The sequence below is a fragment of the Pezoporus occidentalis genome, unplaced genomic scaffold (assembly GCF_034315485.1).
Source record: "Pezoporus occidentalis ecotype Australia unplaced genomic scaffold, CSIRO_AGI_Poc_V1 ctg81, whole genome shotgun sequence".
NCBI lineage: Eukaryota > Metazoa > Chordata > Aves > Psittaciformes > Psittacidae > Pezoporus > Pezoporus occidentalis.
Genome location: NW_026916170.1, coordinates 2196707 through 2222809, shown reverse-complemented (window position 1 = coordinate 2222809; position 26103 = coordinate 2196707).

Below are 26103 nucleotides of genomic sequence, written 5' to 3'. Positions count from 1 at the left end.
ACCCTCAAAATCTCAAAGCAAATTTAAAACCTCCCCAAAAATACTTGACTTTCTACTTAGTAAAAGAGGAAGAATACAAGTAATATTTGTGGATGTATTTGTAGCAATATAAAATATTTATAAATTTCAGCATATATTAAAACATTAGGAAAAGGGAAAAATGAATTTAAGAAAAATCATACTGGCCTTGGAAAGTGAAATTGACCTGATTTTCCTTACTAACTGTGACTAAAGATCTTTTTAAACTTGTGATGTTATTCTGGCTGGTAGAATGCGAGTGAAAGATTAAGTATTTTAGATTAGATTTTAGATTAGATTAGATAAGATTCAGGGTGTCTTCTACCTTAATTTTAGCCTGTTTAAAACCTGAAAGTTTCAAAGACTACAAGAAAAAACAAGCATCCTATACTACTGCCAGAGAAAGAGTCACTGAATCCTGTCAAAGCTCAGAACACTCAATGTTCTCAATTCTTTCTATGTATTACTTGTCCTTTAACATACATTTCTGAAAATAATAGATGAGATGTTGTTATTGAACAGCAGCTTAGTAGTTACAGCTTTTAGTTTCCTGTAATAAGAAAAAAGGAACATCGTTTTGTATAAAGACACACCATTTCAAAAAGGCTAAAATGCGATGCTGGGAAAGAATTCCTCCTCAGAAGCTTTTATTAAGTTTTCATGACCTTACCATTCATAAAGAAAATGCAAGCTTTTCACTGTTTGCTTTGAAGAATCAGTGACATTTCTGGAGATATAGTGTTAAACAGAAGGTAATATTTAGCTGTTTTAAGGCAGTTTGAGGTGTGAGCCTCAGCAGAATAGTGCAACAGGTCCCAGACTCCTACAGAATGATCATCACCCTAATTTTGGTTGAAATTTAAGTAAAAAACCAGTGGTGTCTCTATGGATGCAAAGGTGGGGTCAGATTAGGTCTTATCGAAAGATGAAGCCACAAAAATGTTTTTATACTCCCTCTCTTAATGCTCCATCTTAATGCATCTCTGAAGCACAAATTCATCAGGTTGATGAACTCTACGAATAAGAAAAATCTCCTTACATGAGCTTTTATTCATTTGGGTTATCCTCTTCTTATTGCAATAACCTGAAACAAATGACAGATTGATAGGAATGTGAAATGCTTTTTTTAATGAGCTGTCTGTCACAACTGAGTACTATCTAGGCTTTAAGGCTATGGACGTATAAATCCCTTTCATATTGTCTGAACAATTACTGGGGATTTGTGACTGATAATTGACTGCTGTGGATTAATGTATTAGATCTTAATGTGGTCAGACTCAGGTTTTATGGTTGAGAAGTCCGTTATATGTCACCACACCAATTGTCTGCTTTTCTTAACTCTCAAGTCACAGATAAGGTTGATGTCTTCTGGGTACCAAAAGGTCAATTCATGCATGTGATCTCTTTCATAGCCAAAAATCATGCTTTCTTTGAGTTTCTTGTTTACTGGGATTTAGTTAATCCAACTAGCTAATTTGTCTTTAGCCTGTTTGTGTTAATGAGTAAAGTACTGCGGTGTAAATTGGGAAAATTAAGTTCCCTGGTTTGTTTTTTGTTTTGCTGAGTAGAACTTTGAAGTTGTTCTTGTTTGAAAGAAAAGGATATCCTTCCTAATACATCTTCAGATACCTCAAGTCAAATATCACAATGTTATTTCTAATGCACAGAGATTCAGAGTGTTTTATCTGGTAAACACGCTCCTATTATTTGAGTGCTCCTGATTGCTATTACTTCTAAGTCAGGCCAAACACACTCAGCCTGCAACTATATTAGCTGCTCTGGAAAAGTGCAACGAAACAATCAATCAGAACTATTCCATGAACAGCAAAGTGGCTATATAACTAAAGTTAACATGCATGTTTTCCATGGTTGAAATAAGCAACAAAAAGAACAAATGCCTCTCATGGCTGATATAGGTGCATGGTTCTTCCCACTCAGGAAGAAATTAACAGTCTAACCTTTTAATTGCTTCTGCAGTCAGAGCAAAAGGGAAGACACAAAGAACAGAAAGCTAAAATCTTTAGAAGTGAACCTCTGATATGCTCCTATAAAGAGGGGAGGTTTAAAATTTCTTCAGCAAGTGCTCTAGAAATAAGGGTTGGAGCTGTTTATTCAAAGCAACTAAGTTTAACAATCTGTGTTTTGCAGTGACAATTTGTTTACCAAAGTAGTTCTAGATGATTGAACCATGAGTCAGTTTGAAGGGTGACTGAGGCAGGCATGGCTGAGTTACCTCAAGTCTGATCTCATGAACTTAAACTGGCACACTCAGCTGAGGGCAATATAGTTCCATAATTCTTGCCCAAAATGGGATTGCTAGAATCCTGGGTGTTCTTCAAAAACAAAACAGAAAATCAGCCAACAAACAAACAAACTATGGGATTGCATCCAATTTATTTTTATTTAATCTAAATTAAGTGCAACATGTAAAAAAAAGTTAAAAACATGTTACATAGATTCCGTGGGATGCATAATCATTAGCAGCAGCAAACATGGCTGTACTATCAGAATTAAGAAATTTGTTTGTGGGTTAGGAATATGCCTAAAATACAAAGGACACAACGTTTCCAAGGGGTGGGTTTTTTGGTCCTCCTTCTCATCAACATGGCACTTTTTGAGACAAATGGACATTTTCTGAAGAAACCATCATCAGTGGGGGCTGCAGTGGTGATTTGTCTTAAGACTGGAGCTCCCCACAACACAGTCTGCCACCTTAGAATGCCTCTTCCACAGTGCCTTCCCAGTTAATTTATTTTTGTATTAAAAAACAGAAATCGGGTTAAATTCACCAGTTAAATGTGTAATTAACTGTGGTGGCTTGACCCTGGCTGGAAGCCAGTTGTCCTCCAAAACCACTCTAACCCTTAACTCCTTCAACCAGGCAGGCGAGAGAAAATATAGGAGAAGGCTTCTGGGATGACATAAGGACAGGGAGATGGCCCAACAATTACTGTCACAGGCAAAACAGACTCAACCTGGGGAAAATTAATTTACTGCCAATCAAATCAGAGTAGAATAATGAGAAATAAAATCAAAATTTAAAAAACTGCTTCCCCCACCTCTCCCTTCTTCCTGGGTTAACTTTACTCCCCATTTTCTCTACCTTCTCTCCATCCAGCAGTAGGGGGGTGGGGAGTGGGGGTTGTTGTCAATTCATCACACATTGTCTCTGCCATTCCTTCTTCCTCGGGGGGGACTCCTCGCACTCTTCTGTTCGTTCTCGCTATTCACAACTTAGTACACAGTTTCATAAAACAGAGTTAATTCCTAGAGGTGTTTAAACATCTATTATATATCTGTCAATAACATTCTAAATAATTTGCCTTCTACTGAAAAAAAAAAAACAACCCACAAACCCAACAATACAAAAAAGCTACTTGGCTGTTCAAATCTCTTGAAAAGGGAACTTTGCGCCTGAACATATGAGTATGTGATCATGACTTCTGGAGCTTTGTTTCTGTTAGCATCACCTACTTTTCTGTCATTCACCTGCCTTCTCTGTAGTACAGAAAGATTTCTCACTAGAATGACAAATAATTGCCATTGCTGACAAGGCAATATGGTAGGTGATTTATGTCACAGGCTAGCCACATGCACATTTCCAATTTTTGAATCCATAGCCTAATCAGTGTTTATTGATGGATAAATAAAACATCTGGGGTCCTGAAACCTCACTTAGAATAGGGCAGTGATACTTCTGGTCTTAATGCAAAACTAACAGTGCTGATATTATTATAAAATAGTAAATACTTTTTTTTAAAGTAGGTTCTGAATGATGCTGTCCTAGGCTCAGGCAAATTTAATATTTGCCTTCACTGTGAAGAGAAAATTGACCACTTACCTTTCCTTGTATTGTTGAAGATTGACATGGTATCAATTATGCTTTATTTACAAAACTCAATTTCCAGAGATCAAAACTACACTCTGGGAGAAATATAGCTTCAATATTTCCCGTGGATGGAGTGGTTTTACGAGCACACAATTTCTTCTAAAATATGTCCTAAAGAGAATATAAAAAATAAAAGTTAAATCTTTTTCTAAGTGCTCCATCTGATTTACTCCCAGCAGAGAGATTTAACGGCTTCATTATTGTGACTTATATATTAATTCTGAGAGAAATTTTTCACATTTGAAAAGTGAAATGGGAAAATTTAGAACGAAGTAGATGACCTTTGATACTGAAAACCAAAGGAAAAATCCTCTCCCTCCCAGAGCCACTGCCAATTAGACATTTTACAAAGCCAATTGGATATTTGACAGAACAGCAATGAATAATTCTACATTTTAGTGTGTATTGGAGTATGTTGTGTTCATTTTGTTCCTACAGTGCTTGACTATTCATTTTTTCTTTGTCAATATGAAACTGTTTGTAACTGATATGCCTTGAGATTTATATTTTGAGTTGATTAAATCTATTCATTACAAATTTTAGGGATTTAATTCAGTCTCCAGATTTGCTGTAACAGCTCCTTATGGCCTTTTGGGAATTCTCAGATAAATTAAATTGTCCTAGCTCTACTGTCTTAAATGGAAACAATGATAATTTACAGCTGAAGTTCTGTATCCAAACAATTCTTACCTTAAAAGCATGAAGAGCAAAATCGTTAAGAAAATATCCATTGCTGTCACAACTTGATCTGCAAAACAAAGCCAGCTGGCATCTGCAGACATTTAAGGTTACTCATTTCACATGTGTTTAAGAGTTTGGAAGGCCCAGATTTGAGAAATATCTATACATACTATAAAGCCTGGGAAAGCTATACTTAAGAGGTTAAAGAAATTTGTTAGTTATTCGGGTTATTACATGGTGTATTCTTGTCTTCTGTGTCTTCTTTTGTATTAATAATGCAGTTTTAACTGATAATGTCTGTATTTCTTGACAAACGTCCTTAATGTTATGTTCTGTTCCTTTGTTGTTTCTTATTTTCTTAAAATAGATGAAATTTGAAATGTAAATGTGTGGGTTGTTTCTAGTATATGAAAAGCTATACTAAGAGAGATGAAGCTGATCAAGTATGCAAACATATTCCAGCTTTGAATAAAGTAGAACTTGATTTTATGGCATGTAGGTTAAATATTTTCTTTCCATCAAAAGCAGTCTTTATGATTTTCTTTCCACACTTATCTTTCATCACACCTAGCCACAGTATTCCTGGGGAGCCAGACAGAAAATTAAACTGGGTTCCCAAACATGATACTAAATAAGGGCTGGTTTTTGTAGCAATGAAGACCTAACTTGTTACATCATACACGTAGTCTGAAGTAACAGAGAAAAATAATATGGTAACATTTTGATTTCACATTGGGGAAATTTTGTGATTTTCACAATGGGAAATATGACTTTTGCTGCCTTGTTATGAACTTGTTAAAAAAACACAGCATTAAATAATTTCATTAACATTTTAGCTATTTTAGGATCTTCTCTCTTTCACCATAGTTTCTAACATATTCACAGAATATATTATATATATCATAGAATATATATTCTAATATATAATGACTAAAATTATCTAGGAAAGTAGTTTTTATGACAGAGATGTTGCTATACTTGGAAAGTCTAATTTCTCTTGCAAGACACATAAGTCCCTACATGGAACTTTTTCAAACCTTGGGTGCTATGTTATTCACTGCAGACCTTCTGAAAGTAACTGACCCCAAGGCAGGCATAACAATATTTTTTAATGAGCTGCTTGTGTGTGGATCAGATGGCCTGGCACATCAGTCACACAGAAGTATAAGGCTCTAGTAGATACCAGTGCACAGTGTACCCTGATGCCATCAAGCTGTCAAGGGGTGGAACCCATCGGTATTTCTGGAGTGACAGGACGATCCCAAGAGCTGACTGTGCTGGAGGCTGAAATCAGGCTGACTGGGAGGGAATGGCAAAAGCACCCTATTGTGACTGGTCCAGAGGCTCCATGCGTCCTCGGCATAGACTACCTCAAGAGAGGGTACTTCAAAGACCCAAAAGGGTACCGGTGGGCTTTTGGTATTGCTGCTTTGGAGACTGAGGAAATTGAGCAGCTGTCCACCTTGCCTGGTCTCTCAGAGGATCCTTCTGTTGTGGGGTTGCTGAAAGTCGAAGAACAACAAGTGCCAATTGCGACCACAACACTGCACCGGTGACAATATCGCGCCAACCGAGACTCCCTGATTCCCATCCATCAGCTGATCCATAGACTGGAGAGTTAGGGAGTGATCAGCAGGACCCGCTTGCCCTTTAATAGCCCCATATGGCCAGTGCGAAAGTCTAATGGAGAATGGAGACTAACAGTAGACTATCGTGGCCTGAATGAAGTCACACCACCATTGAGTGCTGCCATATCGGACATGCTAGAGCTTCAGTATGAACTAGAGTCAAAGGCAGCCAAGTGGTATGCCACGATTGATATTGCCAATGCATTTTTCTCAATTCCTTTGGCAGCAGAGTGCAGGCCACAGTTTGCTTTTACTTGGAGGGGTGTCCAGTTCACTTGGAACCGACTGCCCCAGGGGTGGAAACACAGCCCTACCATTTGCCATGGACTGACCCAGACTGCACTGGAACAGGGGCAAGCTCCAGAACACCTGCAATACATTGATGACATTATTGTGTGGGGCGATACAGCGGAAGAAGTCTTTGAGAAAGGAAGGAAAATAATCCAAATCCTGCTGAAAGCCGGTTTTGCCATAAAACGGAGTAAGGTCAAGGGACCTGCACAGGAGATTCAATTTTGGGGAATAAAATGGCAAGATGGATGCAGACAGATCCCCACAGATGTGATCAACAAGATAACAGCAATGTCTCCACCAACTAATAAGAAAGAAACGCAAGCTTTCTTGGGTGCAGTGGGGTTCTGGAGAATGCACATCCCAAATTACAGTTCGATTGTAAGCCCTCTCTATCATGTGACCCGGAAGAAGAATGATTTTAAATGGGGCCCTGAGCAACAACAAGCCTTTGAGCAAATTAAACGCGAGATAGTTCATGCAGTAGCCCTTGGACCAGTCCGGACCAGACCAGATGTAAAAAATGTGCTGTACACTGCAGCTGGGGAGAACGGTCCTACCTGGAGCCTCTGGCAGAAAGCTCCAGGGGAGACTCGAGGTCGACCCCTCGGCTTTTGGAGTCGGGGATACAAAGGATCTGAGGCCAGCTATACCCCAACTGAGAAAGAGATACTGGCAGCCTATGAAGGGGTTCGAGCTGCTTCAGAAGTGATTGGCACTGAAGCACTGCTCCTCCTGGTACCGTGGTTGCCCGTGCTGGGCTGGATGTTCAAAGGCAGGGTCTCCTCTACACATCATGCAACCGATGCTACATGGAGTAAATGGGCTGCACTAATTACACAACGAACTTGAATAGGAAATCTCAGTCGTCCAGGCATTCTAGAAGTCATCATGGGCTGGCCAGAGGGCAAAGATTTTGAAATGTCACCAAAGGAGGAGGCGGTGCGTGCTGAAGAGGCCCCACCATATAATAAACTGTCAGAAAGTGAAAAGCAGCATGCCTTGTTTACTGATGGGTCCTGCCGTATTGTGGGAAAGCATCGGAGATGGAAGGCAGCTGTATGGAGTCCTGGACGACAAGTTGCAGAAACTGCTGACGGAGAGGGTGAATCGAGTCAGTTTGCCGAGGTGAAAGCCATCCAGCTGGCCCTGGACATTGCTGAACGAGAAAAGTGGCCAGTACTTTATCTCTATACTGACTCATGGATGGTGGCAAATGCCCTGTGGGCGTGTTTGAAGCAATGGAAGCAGAGCAACTGGCAACGCAGAGGTAAACCCATCTGGGCTGCTGCACTGTGGAAAGATATTGCTGCCCGGGTGCAGAACCTGGTGGTGAAGGTACGTCATGTAGATGCCCATGTACCCAAGAGTCGGGCCACTGAGGAACACCAGAACAACCAACAAGTGGATAAAGCGGCTAAGATTGAAGTGGCTCAGATGGACTTAGATTGGCAACATAAAGGTGAATTATTTTTGGCCCGGTGGGCCCATGACACTTCAGGCCATCAGGGCAGAGATGCAACATATAGATGGGCCCGTGATCGAGGGGTGGACTTAACAATGGACACTATTGCCCAGGTTATTCATGAGTGTGAAACGTGCTGCAATTAAACAAGCCAAGCGGTTAAAGCCTCTTTGGTATGGAGGATGATGATTGAAGTATAAATATGGGGAGGCCTGGCAGATTGACTAGATCACACTGCCACCAACCCGCCAAGGCAAGCACCATGTGCTTACTATGGTGGAAGCAACCACCGGGTGGCTGGAAACATACTCTGTGCCCCATGCCACTGCCCGAAACACTGTCCTGGGCCTTGAGAAACAGATTTTGTGGCGACACTGCACCCTAGAGAGAATTGAGTCAGACAATGGGACTCATTTCCAGAATGACCTTATAGATATTTGGGCCAAAGAGCATGGCATTGAGTGGGTATATCACATCCCCTACCATGCACCAGCCTCTGGGAAAATTGAACGGTACAATGGGCTGTTAAAAACTACACTGAGAGCAATGGGTGGGGGAACTTTCAAGCATTGGGATACACACTTACCAAAGGCCACCTGATTGGTCAACACCAGAGGATCTGCCAACAGGGCTGGCCCAGCCCAGTCAGAACTTTTACATATTGTAGAGGGGGACAAAGTTCCCGTGGTGCATATGAAGAATTTGCTGGGGAAGACAGTCTGGGTTATTCCTGCTTCAGGTAAAGGCAAACCCACTCGTGGGATTGCTTTTGCTCAGGGACCTGGATATACCTGGTGGGTAATGCGGGAAGATGGGGAAGTCCGATGTATACCTCAAGGGGATTTGATTTTAGGGGAAAACAGCCAGTGAACTCAATTGTATGCTGTTGCCTGCTGTGTAATACTTTTATAGCCCATCAACTAGATGTCTCCAGGTCACCAGCGACTGGCCCTGACTTCCCTCCAGCCATCATCCCAACAGAGAATGAACTTTGAACATCATGGACCGAATGGACTTGGCAGCATTATAGCGATTGGTCCATGCACTGAGAAAATGATCTTTTCCTCTTGGCCTGTATGTATATGGATGTATGTATATGGATGTATATATGTGGGAGAGCGATGGTGTATTGAAAATGTGGGATCTGAGCACGACGTGAATGGTATGGAATAAGGGGTGGATAATGTCCTGGGTTCAGCAGTAGCAGTCATGTTTCTCCTTTGTGTTAGCTGGTGCAGTGCTGTGTTTTGACTTCCAGCCTGGGAACAGTGTTGGTGAAGCCGATGTTTTCAGTTGTTGCTAAGTGATGTTTACCCTGACCAAGGACTTTGTGAGGCTCATGCTCTGCCAGGGAGGAGGGGAAGCTGTGAGGAAGCAGAGGTGGGGCGCCTGACCAGGGCTAGCCGGGGAGGTATTCCATACCACAGCACGTCATGCCTGGGGGGGGGGGGGGGTAACTGGGAGTTACCCGGAAGGACACGGGCTTCCGGGTGGGACTCGTTTCTTGGCCAGTGGTATCGTATTCTCTTCCTTTGTTATTTTCCCTTATCATTGTTGGTGGTGGTGGTAGCGGGGTGATTTGTGTTGTACATTGGTTGATGGACTGTTCTTGTCTCAACCCATAGGAGTTGCACTCTTTCGATCCTCCTCCCCATTCCTCCGGGAGCAGGGAAGGGGAGAGCCCCGGAGGGGGGGGGGGCGGCCCTCGATTGTTGTCAGCTCGGCGCTACTCACTGGGAGTGAGTGAACAAGTTGCCTGACTGAGTTTAAACCACGACAGTAAAATTGTAACTGTGTGGGACAGGGCTATCTGACAAACAAATCCTAGGCTCTGAAACATGAGAAGAGGAAAAATAACAGCATATTTGCAGACTCCCCAGCCTCAAAATGAATGTGAAATTCACTGCTTTGATTCATTGTTTCTGTAGCTAGAGCTGGGAATGTTGAGAAAGAGAGCATATGGTAAAGAGAGCTTAAAATAAAAGTTTAATAAAAATGAAGGCAGCAATAGTGAAAATAATCAGAAAAGAACAATAAACCCCAAAGGAGTTGTATTGACTCTTTCTAGACCAGTATAGAAGAATATAGAATATATAGAGGCATCCTGGCCTGAATTTGTCATGAATATATCCTGATGTATAAACTGAAAATATACATAAATTAAGAGGTGAGGAAGGGGCATGAGCAAATCTTCATGGTCCCATGATCCACCCTGTACACAAGATTTGTAGTTGATTCTGATATTTGAACTGTCTTCCCTATGACAGAGTTGCTACAGAAATACTTCAAGCCTTGTAGTAAGTGTGTAACAAAGACAGTCTTTTCTTCAAACAGAGAAGATGCAAAAGACCGAATCATAGAATCACAGAATCATAGAATCACAGAATCATAGAATCACAGAATCATAGAACTGTTAGGTTTGGAGAGGACCTTAAGGTTATTTAGTTCCAACTCCTCTGCCTTGGGCATCTCACACTAAACCATGTCACCGAAGGCTCCGTCCAGCCTGGCCTTGAACACTGTCAGGGATGGAGCATTCACAACTTCTTTGGGCAACTGATTCCAGCACCTCACCACCCTCACAGTAAAGAACTTCTTACTTATATCTAATCTAAACTTCCCCTGTTTAAGTTTGAACCCAGAAGGAATATACAGAAACAAGGAAAGAAAAATACAACATGAAAATTGTCAAGACAGGAAACCTAAAGTTTGCATCTTTTCCCATCTTTGTTCAAATATGTATTGTACAGTCCTTATTCAGGTTTGTTGTGTTGCTTCCTGATGGGATTTTTCCCCACGTCCTCTCTTCAGCTAGAGCAACCATTCATGATAGATAACAATTCTATCAGAGAGGCACAACTAGAGCAATTTTAACAATTTTAAAATTACTTTTTCAGGGGTGAATTTGGAGTAAACTTTATCTATCTGATCAATACATAAAATTCAAGAAATTATGCCTTCCAATTCCATTTTTGAAATCCAACGAGATAAATATCGTGTCATGTATTTTGTGCAGATAACTGCAAAGATATGAAGAAATATTGTATATTTCTTACTTAGAGGCATTTAAAAGTTTAATACCATCTTTATAGTAAAATAACTGAATATCATAATTTTCTTAACATGTTATAGAAACAGAAGGTTTAATCTTCGAAAGTGAAAATAAACTAACTGTAGCCTAAACAGCCCAAGGGGTGATATAGGTTCACAGAAAAATAAACTGTGATTTAACAGCCTTTTCTGATCTTGTGTGAAAGAGGTACAGTATTTGGATATGTCTAGGCAAGATGCCGCCTTATAATTATGCATGAGAAACCCACATATTTCAGCTTAATGCATGCAGCACTAATACCTCCTTTTACAATGTTTGCATTTTTCACTGCATTAAAATGTTCATTTCTGGAGGTAAACCAGAGAAATAGAAATGCTTTTTTTATCGTAGATGAAATAGTGGTATTTGTTTAGTTTCAGCTATACCAAGTGTCCTGGGTTCCGCAGTAGCAGTCATGTTTTTCCTTTGTGTTAACTGGTACAGTGCGGTGTTTTGACTTCCAGTTTGAGAACAGTGTTGGTGAAGCCGATGTTCTGCATTGTTTAAGGCTCATGCTCTGCCAAGGAGGGGAGGCTGTTCATTTCTACCACAGCACGTCATGCCCGGGGTGAAACCAGAGAAATAGTTATTTTCCCTTATCATTGCTTTTTTTTGTTGCTGGACTGTTTTTGTCTCTACCCGTAGAGTTGAAATAGTGGTATTTGTTTAGTTTCAGCTATACCAAGTCATGAGAGTTCTCCTAATCAAGGGCAAAGAAGTAAATAAAGTCTTAGAAGATAAAATACCTAAATGAACACCACAGAAACCTAACCTGCGTGATCCTGTCATATGCTTAAGTTATATGGAGGTTTTGCAGCATTTGAAAAAGATGTCACTTTCAGGAAGAAAAATGTGCTTTTTCTCCCCACTTCAAAAGTCTATAGTGCTTGCAGATAGTAACATAAAAAATGGAGATCTAATCGTGCTCTGACTTGAGATACTTTGTTGCTTTGCTGGAACATATTTTATCCTGGCAAAATAAACTGGCTATGGCTACTGGTGTTTATATTAGAGTGTATAATGGTGTTACTCTCATCAATGATTCAAAGCTACCTAAGTCTTGGAGTCAACAATCTCTCATCATACAAAATAAGTGACTTGTTTGCCAAAGATGGAGGATGAGGTATTATGGGTGAAGCATCAGGTGTGAGAAATGGTGTCAGAGACTGTTTATAGCTGTGTATTGGTTATCCTGTGATATGGAAATATACAACATACTAAAGAGATATTATTAACGTTGCTAATACTTGCTGGAGAAACAAATTGCATATGCAGGCAGAAAATATTCACAAGAGGTTCAACCAGTATTCCACAGCTCTTTACAACTGTTAAGAGAGAATAAAATTTATAAACTCCAGTGACAGGATGTTTGCTGGCAAAGGCGAGCAGCTTCAAGAGCTATTATTTATTCTAACATGGTTGAATTAGTCTGTGTTAATGAAGAGTTAGAAGGGTGTACATGCTTGCAGAGCTATATACCGGGTCTCAAACTACCCATTAATCTGAGGATTAACTCATGAAAGAAGTAAAATACAAATGAACAAATGTTGAGAAAAACTTTCACACTGAATGCAAATGGCAGACCAAGACGTATACACACAAATCATATTCCACATCAGTTTCCATTCTTTGATTAATATAAGTCTATGAAAGCTTGACTTTACCAAACCACTGAAATGAAAGTCCTTTGACCTATGTTATATTAGATAAAACAATGATTATCGCAATGATCCATTCTATCTTTCCAATACATGGCTTTGTTAACATTGTTGCAGAAGAAATTTGAAAAGCTTCATTTTCTTTGAAAGTATCTAATCTTTAAAGAGAAATGAAATATAGAATAATAGAATAGAAACATAGAATAGTTAGAGTTGGAAAAGACCTTAAGATCAACTAGTACCAACCCGCCTGTCATGGGCAGGGATTAAACAGGGGAAGTTTAGATTGGATATAAGAAGGAAATTCTTTCCTGTTAGGGTGGTGAGGCACTGGAATGGGTCGCCCAGGGAGGTTGTGAATGCTCCTTCCCTGGCAGTGTTCAAGACCAGGTTGGACAAGGCCTTGGGTGATATGATTTAGCAGAAGGTGTCTCTGCCCACGGCAGGGGTGCTGGAACTAGATGATCTTAAGGTCCTTTCCAACCCTAACTATTCTATGATTCTATGATTCTATGATTCTGTGTGTTGGGGGAGGGGAGCATCATTCCATCCCAACACACCCAGTCAGTTGCCAGAACCTATAATAAATGCTTGGAGCAATGTAGAGATATCCCAACCGCTCCAGCCAATGAGCTGGGTTCAGTTGGAGCTCGGCTCAGATGCCTCTATACAAATGCCCATAGCATGGGGAACAAACAAGAGGAATTAGAGATGTGTGCACGTCTACGGGGTATGATATAATAGGCATCACAGAAACATGGTGGGATGGCTCCTATGACTGGAGTGTTGGAATGGAAGGTTACAGGCTCTTTAGGAAAGACAGGCCTGGCAGGCGGGGAGGGGGAGTTGCCCTTTATGTTAGGGATAGGCTGGAGAGTATGGAACTCTGTCTGGGGACAGGTGAGCAGTCCACAGAGAGTTTGTGGGTCAGGGTTAAAGGGAATATAGCTATGGGAGACATTACTGTGGGGATCTGTTACAGGTCGCCTGATCAAGGAGAACCTGTGGATGAAGCACTCCATAGACAGATAGGAGAAGCATCACGCTCACAGACCCTTGTCCTCATGGAGGACTTCAACCACCCTGACATCTGTTGGAGGGACGGTACGGCCCGGCACAAGCAATCCAGGAGGCTCCTCTATTGTGTAGAAGACAACTTCCTTCTGCAAGAAATAGAGGAGCCGACAAGGAGAGGCGCCAGGCTTGACCTTGTGCTCACCAACAGGGAAGGGCTCGTTGGAAATGTGATGCTCCAGGGCAGCCTTCGATGCAGTGGTCATGAGATGGTTGAATTTGAGATCCTCAGGACAGTGAGAAGAGCGTGCAGCAAGCTCACTGCCCTGGACTTCAAAAGAGCAGACTTTGTCCTCTTCAGGAACCTGCTTAGGAAGGTTCCATGGGATACAGCCCTAGAGGGCAGGGGGGCCCAAGACTGTTGGTTGATATTCAAGGATCACCTGCTACAAGCTCAGGAGTGTTGCATCCCAACTAGAAGGAAGTGCAGCAGGAGGGCCAGGAGACCTCCTTGGATGGATTAGGAGCTGCTGAGGAAAATTCAAATGAAAAAAGAAGCTTATAAAAGGTGGAAGCAAGGACAGGTGGCATGGGAAGAGTACAGGGATGTTGTCTGGGAAGCTAGGGACCAGGTTAGGAAAGCTAAGGCCCAGTTAGAATTAAACTTAGCTAGAGGTATTAAAGATAACAGGAAGGGATTCTACAAGTACATAGCAAAAAAAAAAAAAACAGACTAGGGAAAGTGTAGGCCCCCTCAGGAAGCTCTCAGGAGAACTGGCTACACAGGATTTGGAGACGGCTGAGGTTCTAAATGACTTCTTTGCCTCAGTCTTCACTGGCAAAGGCTCTGACCGCACCACCCAAGTCTTGGAATGCAGATGCACGGACTGTGAGAATGAAGACCTTGGGCCCACTGTACATTCTGAAAAATCTGAATGTACACAAGTCTGTGGGTGAGATGAGATCCATCCGCGGGTCCTGAAGGAGCTGGCAAAATTAGTTGCAAAACTGCTGGCCATCATATTTGAGAAATCGTGTCAGTCAGGTGAAGTTCCCAATGACTGGAAAAAGGGAAATATAATCCCCATAGAATAGTTAGAGTTGGAAAAGACCTTAAGATCAACTAGTACCAACCCACCTGTCATGGGCAGGGATTAAACAGGGGAAGTTTAGATTGGATATAAGAAGGAAATTCTTTCCTGTGAGGGTGGTGAGGCACTGGAATGGGTTGCCCAGGGACGTTGTGAATGCTCCATCCCTGGCAGTGTTCAAGACCAGGTTGGACGAGGCCTTGGGTGATACGATTTAGCGTAAGGTGTCCCTGCCCATGGCAGGGGTGTTGGAACTAGATGATCTTAAGGTCCTTTCCAACCCTAACTATTCTATGATTCTATGATTCTATGATATAGCTGGATCAAAGATGCAAGATTCAGAACCAAAAAATATAGCCTTGAGGTATGACTTGCTCAGCTTCTAATTTACTTGTAAATTTCGAGTATTTCAGAATTGGTACTGTTTTCCTACACAGTCATAGACAAGTTCTAGATGGGAGTTATGTTTGCACATAACACAAACAGGTACAAGCTGATTACTGTTATCAATAAAAGTTAATCATTCCTACAGGATGAATAACAAGTATTTCAGTGTCATCTTGGAAGAGATTTCTGAAAAAGCACCCTTTGATAATGATTTTCATATTTACATTAGGAAGTATAATATTTAATTCATTAACTATATATGTTATACATAATCCCTCAGTAAACTAGGGAACCATATTCTATTGATTTAATAGTTTCTTTATATTTAAGACATAAATGCTACACATATCTTCCATTAAGTGCCTTATTTTTTTAAAAATAACATATTCCAAGTTTCATTATAGTACTGCTACAGTAACAGAACCTAAATGTTCTTCATGTCAAAGTTAAATTGTTCTCCTCTTGTTTGTGTTAAAACATTCTGGTGAATTGAGTCTTAGCACCGTTATTTCCAAACTCTTCCTGTACTTATATAAAGAAAAATACTAAAAATAAGACATTTTTTTGCAGGCGGTAATTAAACTGGTCCTTGAAATGACTTCAGAAGTTAAAGGGTGACAACATTTTTGCTTCATTAATAATTAATTAATAATTATTAGAGACCTTGAACTGCTGCTATATTGATGCTTTTTATCATTCTCCATGAACAGTAGCTTTCTTCTTTATGTAGAAGTTTTCTGACACTACTCTAGGAATTCTTAAATATTTTTAGACTTTAGACTTTCTTCTGAGGTTGATATAATAATGTTTTCTTTTATTTTTTTATTAAATAGCAAAGCCAATGGATGGCATGAAAAACTGTAATTTTAGTGCTAAAAATTACTAATGCTAGTTGTTTGTAGAAAATTTAAAACTTTAATCTTTAAAATGTTTGATAGCATCAAATTTGTTAGACATCACTATAGAAATTAGAGTTTGTCTGTTATCTGACAGAATTATTTTTCACAGAACAGTTTGGGTTGGAAGGGGCCTGAAAGACCACCTAGTTTCAACATCATTCCCCCCCTCCCCGCCCCCCCACCATAGCAGGGACACCTTCCGCTAGACCAGATTACTAATTTTTCATGAAGTGTCAAGGAGACTGTGGATATATTCAGTCAGCAGGAGCATCTCGTCTGAAAAAACACTCTTCCACTCTTGTGAATCACTGGATGTTTATTTACTCCATTTCTGACTCAAGATTATATTTTTAATCAGGTTCTTCTAATGCGTTACCTTCCTCGACTATCATTACTCATGTAGTGACAAGATCTAAATATAATTTTAATATAAAGAGATCTGAGAGACAGAGGAACAGCTTCAGCCCAAATTATACAAACAGAAAAGTTTAATAACTGCCCATAGTTATAAACTACCCATTGTATTTGTTATTTGAAAACATGGAATCAGAAATAAAAAGTGGTTTTGGGATTCTAAACTGGTTGTTATCCCAGGAGAAACCATCTGGCAAGTTCAAACTGCAAGAAGCAATAGAAAGCCAGATGCGTAAAACTGACTTAATTTGACCTTGAAGACATAAACATGTATCACATCAATGCACATTTATATAATATGTTGATTGATCGTAAAGAGGATTTTTGGTTGGTGTTGTGGTATCCTGTTGAGTCAAGGAATGATTATGAGACTCCCTAAAAGAAATACTTTAATGCAATTAAAAAAACCCTATATAGGTAGTTCAAAACTAGTGCTGGAAATAATTATGTTATTCCACTGGGATGGTACATTTGTGCTGTATCCCTACTTCAAAGATTTAGCTTTACAGTTGTAACAGTTAACAGTGGAATAATGTTAAAATAATGAAGTCTATTTAGTCTCAGATAATTATAAAAACTGAATAATTATAATTCCTTTTTTAATAATTCCTTCTCTAATCAAAAATATTTCATTGAAAATTTTTGCTTTCTTTTTCTTTCTAAATTTTATGAAATAAATAGTTTAAAAAGTCCATCAAAATAAATAAAATTACATTGGTTTTGATTAACTTTGGATGAGGCTCAGTATTACTTCATTTAGGAAATCTGGAGGGTAGCAAAATAAGCAATGTGAAGTTGAGAAAGGTAAAATGGAGATACTTATCAATTCACCCTTTAGCTGAAGTATCAATTTTAATTAGAAAATATGAAACAAAATTAATCCACTACTACCAGATTTTTAGGTAAGACTGGGAGACTTGAAAAAAAATTTTGATGAACGAAAAACATTATTCAGAGAATGTTATTTAGTAACTATTTTACATACATATATCACTATGAAAAGTAAACTTGTATATTAATAAAACTTGATATTAAGTACACAGATATTAATATCCAATCATACTGAAACCAAAGTACTTACCAGATTAACTGTCACCTTTGCTTTTATCTCTGGAGTCAGAGGTTTTACAGAAAATGTACACTGGATAGTTAAAAAGGAATCTCTCAGGATAAACTGCAACTTGGCTATAAGAAGCTTCGAATATCATAGAATCATAGAATCATAGAATGGTTAGGGTTGGAAAGGACCTTTAGATCATCTAGTTCAAAGCCTCCCTGCCACGGGCAGGGACACCTCACACTAAACCACCTCACCCAAGGCTTCATCCAACCTAGTCTTGAAAATGCATTGGTCAGATTAGTGAGGTAGTTCATCTGAAATGACAGAAAGTACTTGGTACTGACTAAAAATTATGAGGTGCTCAAAATAGAAAAAGTGGTGTTTTTTTTTGTTTTTTTTTTGTTTTTTTGAGCAATAAGAAACTACAGAGTATGGAAAAACTGTGAGTGGTTTCATAAAATTTCTCATCTTCATGATTGAACAGAAGTTTGAATTATGAATTACTTATCAAAACCAAAATTTAGCCCTTTGAAATTTGTGCAACTTAAGTTTGAGCTATCTGCAATTTCTAATACTGTGAACTCAATATAAAAATAAAATTTTTTGAAGATGAACTTTTCCATCTAGGCCAGTAGATATTAACCTTGAATGGTTATTCTTACACATCCTGTTTCTCCACTGTGACCATACATATATCTACAACAGGAGGAGAATTATATCAAAGAGAGTGTGATTGGATAAGTTTTATTTTTTTTTGTCACAATAAAATATTACCCTTTAGGGAAGTGCAGTGTATTATTTGGTACATACATGTAAAAGTAAAATTCTTCACTGCTTTTGCAGTTCTTTTAAAGATAGGAGATAGGTACAAATACTCAGTGGACTAACTTTCTAACATTTTGACTATTTTATAATTACCACTGCCAATCACAATACTTTCAAAGTATTTCTAGTCTTTAAAACATTTTCTTTAAACTTTAAAAACTCACTCTAGAAATATTATGTTTGCCATATTTCCCTCCAAACTATCAATTGCAAATAATTTATAACAGATAATAGAACTCTGAAGAAGTTATAGACAAAATATTTTGTCCTGAAAATGTGGTTTTTTTTTTTCAAAAGTAAAAATTTCCATGGGAACAAAAGTGAAATTTAAAAGGATAACATGGAACTTCTCATGAAAACAAGAACAAAAGTGTGGGTAAGGCAAGGCAAGGGAAATTGCTTGGAAAAAAACATTGCCCACGGTTCTGGAGAACTAAATGAAACTTTTGATTTTCAAGTTTGCGGTATAATTTGATTTCTGGAAAGAAAAAAAAATATATCACCTTTATAAATTATACTGTTGTTCTCAGTGTAGAATAGGAATATTTTTAATGTCTCTAACTTTTTCCCAGTGGCAAAGGTTTGTGCATTTCATAAGAGTTTTATATATATTGTAAACCATTCAGAGCAATATCTGCCCAAGGCTGTCTGTAATATATGCCTTTTACCTTTTAGTGTTAAAAAAAGGGAATGAAACTCTCAGAAATAGATAAAAAATCCCTTCAGATGCCAGCATACTAAAGAATTAAATCTGCACTGTAGTTTGTGAATATGTATCTTACGTGATTTTTGTTTTTTTTTTCTTTTGTGATTCACTCGTAAGAAATTCTCGTGAGCCTACTTGCATGGAGAAAAGATTCTTGTTAGATTTGTAAACAGCAAAACCAGCTTAATTTACCTTGAAACTAGAAAGATGTGAAAAATTAAACCCTGAACATGCATAACTTCTGCCTTTCTTCTAAGTGGAAAGGCATTATCATAGCTTCTTAGTATTGCAACCACACTTCATGCCTGGATTTTCATGTTGACCACTAATGGATGTGAATGCTGAAATAATACATTGCTGTGTTAACAAATGTTTATTTGTGGGCAGCCAATTCAAGGGCATATGGTAAAAATTGTCATTCCTAATAGAAATTACGATATGGTTTGATACACTGTCTTCAGTACATGGCAAGTGCACCAGGCTCAAAGTGTGTGTCTGTAGTCCAAGAGGAAATAAGTAGTATTGTATGGCTTAAGTTTTCAATTCTCTTTTTTTTTTTATTTTTTTTTAATTTTTTAATATACCTGTGTGATAAGCACTGTTGGAAATACAGTAGTTGAACTGCTTTACAATTAGATTTTGGTGTTTCACCTCTTTTTAGATACATGCATTGTCTGCATCTGAGCTGCAGGAACTTAGAGTACAATTTATCTGACTTATTCTGGACATTTTAGTATAAGATGGCTTAGCCTTTTTTTGTCTTGACTAAAACAATTCAAACTAACAAAGGAGACCAATACATGTGTAGATCTAGTGATTGGTGACTATGCTCAAATTAATCCCATTCTTGACCTTTTCACAGATTTTAGGCTTCTGTGTGTACATGATCTTCAGGTCCTTTCCAAAACTAATTATTCTATGATTCTATGATTCTATGATATGCGCCGTTCTTTTTAAAGTAAATATGAATGTGGATAAGGGGACGGTTACTCTTCCTGGTAGAAACTGATTTATCTGTCAGTCATGACACCATCCCCCCAGACTGTAAAAATCAGATAGCAACGTGTACTTCCTAATGGAGAAGAGTTCATCTATTTTCCATTCAATCTATCAGGGCCACTTTGGTTCCACTGTATTATTGAGAGAAAATTTGCACCTGACACCAGTCAATCAGGATTATGTGAACTTGTCTATTCTGTGCAAGAGAGGAGGCTGTTTATTACTGGTTATCACATGAATAACAGCCGAAAATGACTTTAGATTCAGTGTGAAAATAGTAAGTCCCTTCTGACCAAATTCCTCCAGGATCTCCAGCACAGAATTTTTGACCTCAGTATTTTCTTGAAGATGTTAAAAATTATTAAGTTTGGAAATCTACTTGCTTATGCAATTTCTAATTCAAAAGCATAAATATCTGAATACAGTACTTTAAATAAAGGATCTGCTACAGTAAACCTATCATTCAAGTACAAAATGAATGCTTTAGGCATTATTTTATGCAATTCAGTGGTTTTCATATTTTTTTAGAAGTGACCAATCTAAATGACAAATTAATTATGGAACAACCATTTTGATTTTATTTTGTTTTGCTTAGTGAAATAGCAAATTAAGCCTTTAGTAATTATTACTATTGAAGAAAATTGCAATTTCATTAAAATGATCACAAGACAGTGTGCAGGTACCATACCTTTGCTCTTCATCCTCTAATGGAAACATTGTTCTACTTTTCTACTTAAACACATCTATGCCAATTTACCCTAGACCTTTTGCTACATGGGATTGTTTTGTTTGGGTTTTTTTTTTACAAAATAAATGAACAGCATTGTGTTTTTTTCTCAGCTCACAGTAAGTTTGCTGAGACTAGGTGATGCACCAGGAGATAACCCTTGGGCTGGAATTAGGTTTAACTTGTCATTTGGTGCATCCTCCAGATAAGGATTGTTTAAGTAAGCAATAAGAAAGAAACAATTTTGGTGTCTTGGGCTTGGGTGTTACTAATTCAAGACCTCAGGCTGAGTCTGACTGGTATCAGGCTTGAAGCTTTTCAGGCTTAGAAGAATAAAATTTTGTTCTGAAGAATAATTTTTAAAAATTAGAATTTTACTGTAATTACCTTTATTGTTCAATCTGAGTACAGTTCTAATGGTCTTTTGTGTTAATCTGAAATTGAGTCAGTTTAGGGGAATGTGATGTGCTTTTAAAACAAAATCAATCAGTGGTTTATGTGAGTCAAAGTCAATGGGTCTACTGATAGTTATGGAGCTGGCAGTGGTGAAAACTGAAAACTGAATATGATGTGACTTAAGTTAATACTGATTAACGTCAATAGAAACTTTAAAAGTAGCTGGAGAAGGGAACTTTATTTTTAGTCCTTACTTGTTTATATTAAATTGCATAATAAAAAGTTAACATATGCAACAATTTCAAGCAAGGAGTAATGTGTAAAAATTTATCACTTTTTTTTTTCTGGAAACAATATCCTTGTCCCTTTTCTACCTATTTCTAGATCTTCAGATTTCTATATCTTTGCAAGTAAAAGAGAATGTCTTGTTTAAAGCTGAGGTTTTTATTACTCTATTTTAAGGTGACTGCCTTAATAGGCCATTTATCTTTCACATTCAAATGAAAGAATTAATGGTAGCACATGTGAAATGGTGAAATATGGTCATCAGTCCATTTCTTATTCAGTTACAAGTTCCTGTTATTAGGAGTATTATTCCTCAGTTTACAAATGTAACTTAAGTTTCTATTTCTTGCATTACTGTTATTAATGAACAGCTTTAAAGTCTGCTTAAGCTAATTAAAATATAAATTAAAAAGCCCAGGCAGCAGGCAACAGCAGCAGAAGTGAAAGCTCCCCACATAGTTCAGTCAACGTTTGCAGTAACATCATGGAATATCAGGGTTGTAAGATGAAAGTGCTTTCATAGAATTGCGTGTAATTCCATAGACAAGCCAAATTTATAAGGGAAAGAAAATTATTTGGGACATTCACATTAAGAAGAAATATGTTTTCTGAAAAAGAATGGTGGCAACATTGGCTCTACACCACTCTATTGCCGTGGAAAGTCTAAAAAGATTCTGAAAGAAAATGACTGCCATAAGAAATTCCTACATTGGTTGCATAAATCTTATAAATTCAGTTTGGTCTTAATTCTAATATACTGCCTTACTTTAATTTCAACATTCTACTTAAGGGTTTGTATTAAATATCAATTTTGTTTCAATTTTATTTATAATAATGTAAGTCAAACTATATGATGACACCCAAACAATATGGAATTGCAAGAACTGTAAATGAGAGCAGAACTTGATCATTGAAATTGAGGGTAGAGGTTTATTAGAGATTCCATGCTGATTTTTAATTTATAGACAGTTTTAGCTGTATTAGATGAAGAGGAAATGAATCTAAACACTTCTATTTTCCTTTGCTATGAAAGTATATAAAATCTGCATTAATTTGCTGATATGATAAATGGCCAGACATCCTGGAGTGTTGCAATGAATCAGGCTCCAATTCTTAATCTTACATATGATAAGTTCATGATGACATAGCTACCTAAGGAATTTTATAGGTAATACGAATGCTGATTTATTGAGCAAACAATACTCTATGGGTGGAAATTATTTTGAAATAAAGCTGAAATAGATTGGTGAATCTTACATAATACTAATAAAATAATAGAGGATGTGACAAATGTGGCTGTTATTACAATGTTCATTGAACTAAGCAAACACCCAGGAAAAACCTATTAGCCACCTTCCATGCACCTTTGATAACTGCATAATTCATATGATATTAAGTATTTTTTCTTCTTGCCATAGAAAGGTTCTGCTTTATTGTTATTGTGTGCACTCACTCTCTCAGATGAGAATGTGGAGAACATCAAACTGAATCAAAAGTAGATTGTATCAAAAATCAAAAGAAATACATATGAGCAGAAGGGGAAAATAAAAACCTGTAAACAGAAAATATTTTATTGGGTGGAAAGGGGAGGATGTCAAGAATGAGGGGAAAAGTGGTTGACTTACAGAAAGTAGCTTTGAAGTAGGATTTAATAAAATGGAACATACTGATTAATATTTTCCTAAATGACTTGTATCTTTTTCTAGTGCACAAATGCTAGACAGTCTTTGGGGAAATACCTTAGTTACAAGCCAGTTTGGCAGACTCTGCTTTATAAAAGCAGACATTTATTTAAAAAAAAAAAACTGTAGTTGCCTGAAATAAGGTTTGGTGTAGTAAATATCCCTTAAGTGCCAGGAATCCAAAATATTATTGAAGTCACTATGAGCCCTATGCATTCTGCAGAGTTTTGCTAACTTGTGGATTTAAGACAGTGACTTTAGAGACAAACCTGAATTCTTTGGCTGAAATATTTTCTTTCCTTAACTATAATAGAAAACTGGGGAAGATGGGATATTCTGAGGCTAGCACAAACCTATCATTCTGAGAGAGTTCTATGCATTCTCAACAGTAAATTTCCAATTGCTATACTTGCTAGTACTCTATTCAGAGAATTATCAGCATGTGGTGCTGTCGTGGTTTATACCCTAGCCAGACAGCTTGTTCACTCACTCCCAGTGAGTGGTGCCAGGCTGAGAGCAATCAAGGCCCGCCCCCCCTGGGGCTCTCCCCTTCCCTGCTCCTGTGAGGGATGGGGAGGAGGATCGAAAGAGTGCAACTCCCACGGGTTGAGACAAGGACAGTCCAGCAACCAATGTACAACACAAATCACCACCTCTAAGAACCAATGACAACAATGATAAGAGAAAATAACAAGGGAAGAGAATAAAATAACAAGGGAAGAGAAAACAATACCACTCGCCAAGAAAGGAGTCCGACCCAGAAGCCTGTGTCCTTCCGGGTAACTCCCAGTTACATCCTGGGCATGATGTGCTGTGGTATGGAATACCTCTTTGGCTAGCCCGGGTCAGGCGCCCTGTCTCTGCTTCCTCCCAGCTTCCCCTCCTCCCTGGCAGAGCATGAGCCTCACAAAGTCCTTGGTCAGGGTAAACATCACTTAGCAACACCTGAAAACATCGGTATCACCATCAGTGTTCCCAGGCTGGAAGTCAAAACACAGCACTGCACCAGCTACCACGAAGGAGAAAAATGACTGCTACTGCTGAACCCAGGACAGGTGCCTCCAAAGATTAGCAGTTTGACTAGGAGAGAGTCAGTAAAGTAAAAAATGTAGTCTGGTGTGCAGATATGATCCAAAGGAGAAGGAGAATTTATAACCACAAGGTAGATTTATTTAATTTAGGGAAATATTCTGGTGCTGATCCATCCACAGAAAAGGTAGCAAAGAAGTGAGGTTTACAGAGGAAACACAGTAACGCTGACATACTTGATAAATTCTTTTAAGTTTGTTTTTTTTTTCCTAATGTTGGCTAATAAAGTAAATTTCACAATTTTCCCCTTTCTTCTGCAAATATGCTTATTCTGTAATTCTGGAAGGGCAAGGAAAAGCGACAGATTAATTTACTAGTGATCAGCTTGATTGATAAGTAACAAAGAAAGCATTCATAACAATTATGAATAAATGTTAGAAAACAGATTTCCACAAAAAAAAAAAAAAAAGAAGGAACCAACCCTTCTTTGCCATAGGTGTTGCTAGTTCTGAACATATGGATTTCATGTTTAACTCAGGAACAGAAAAGCAAGTGACAGTATGCTAGTAGGCTGTGCAAAGACAAAATAAACAGGCAGTTGATTTTCTCCACCTGCATTTTCACCCTAGATTAGACAGGGTGAATCCTATATTATTTGTCCTGTGGTATGAGCAAATAATATGGGATTTACTATGTCCCTTCAACAAGAGAGCAAAAGGCCTCTGGCTTTTGACATACCTGCCTGGACTTTTTCCCTGGGCTACCACAGAGGACTTCGCCTTGTAGGTTGTGAGGCTGCTTTTCTTGTTATTTCATAATAAACACCTAAAATTAATTAAATATGTCACAACAGAGCTGTATATGTTTCTTCCCACTGACAGCAAGGAGGCCAGTGGTAGCAGGGATTAAAGTCTGGAAACAACAGAGCATGTCATTCTTTAACCCTATTGCTTATACTTAGTATGAGCAAATATTCCTTAAAGTTTTCTGCTGAGAATCACAACGTAAGACAGAAAAGTAAGAATATGTCCTCTAAGTCATGAAGGATGCTCTTAGGACATAGTTCCAAGCTGGAAGGTTCAGACGATCCTTTAGGCTACAACTTTCTTCATGCTTATTATTCTTTTGCTGGTGCTAAAAGATTATTTTTGTACTGCTTCTGACATAGATCTAGAAAGTGGGAAACCTTTAATCTCTTTTTAACAGATATTCATGGCAGATCCAGATCAATTTTGTCCTGAAGAATTCTCTAATTTCCATCCATTGTTTAGAAAATATTCTGTTTAGCCTTTTCTTCACCATTAGCTCTGGACACCGACGTGTGGAAGGAAAACAACAAAGGACTCTATTGCCAAGGTCATGTAATTTATAGTACTCTGTTTTCTGCTACATATATCAGCCCCTCTTCCATCCAGGCCAGCTTTAACAAGACTAGAATTGGCAGAATCTGAGGCCAAAGTGGATAATGGTAACCTTTTTAAGAGTATGGTTCTAACAAAATCCCTTAAAACCCACCATTGGTAACCAAGCTTTTATTTTATAACATTCACATTAATAAGTGAACCCATATAGCAGACTGTTTTGACTATAAAGTTGCTATTGAATTTAACAATGAAACTGCTTTTGTTGCTGTCATTATTTGACTGTTTTGATTTTGTGCCTCTCCCAGAATTGCAGCATGACACGAGGTAACTCAGGTTATGTACCTAAACTGTCCCAGGAAGAATTCACCGAACTACCAAAATGGGACCACAGCTGCAGAAAATGGTCACTATGGTTATCTACTTTCCCACCCCAAAAAAGTCAGTCTTGTTCACTTCTTTTGGTTGGGCTCTGCAGTAGAAGCATTTGTAGCGTGTAACGACCTT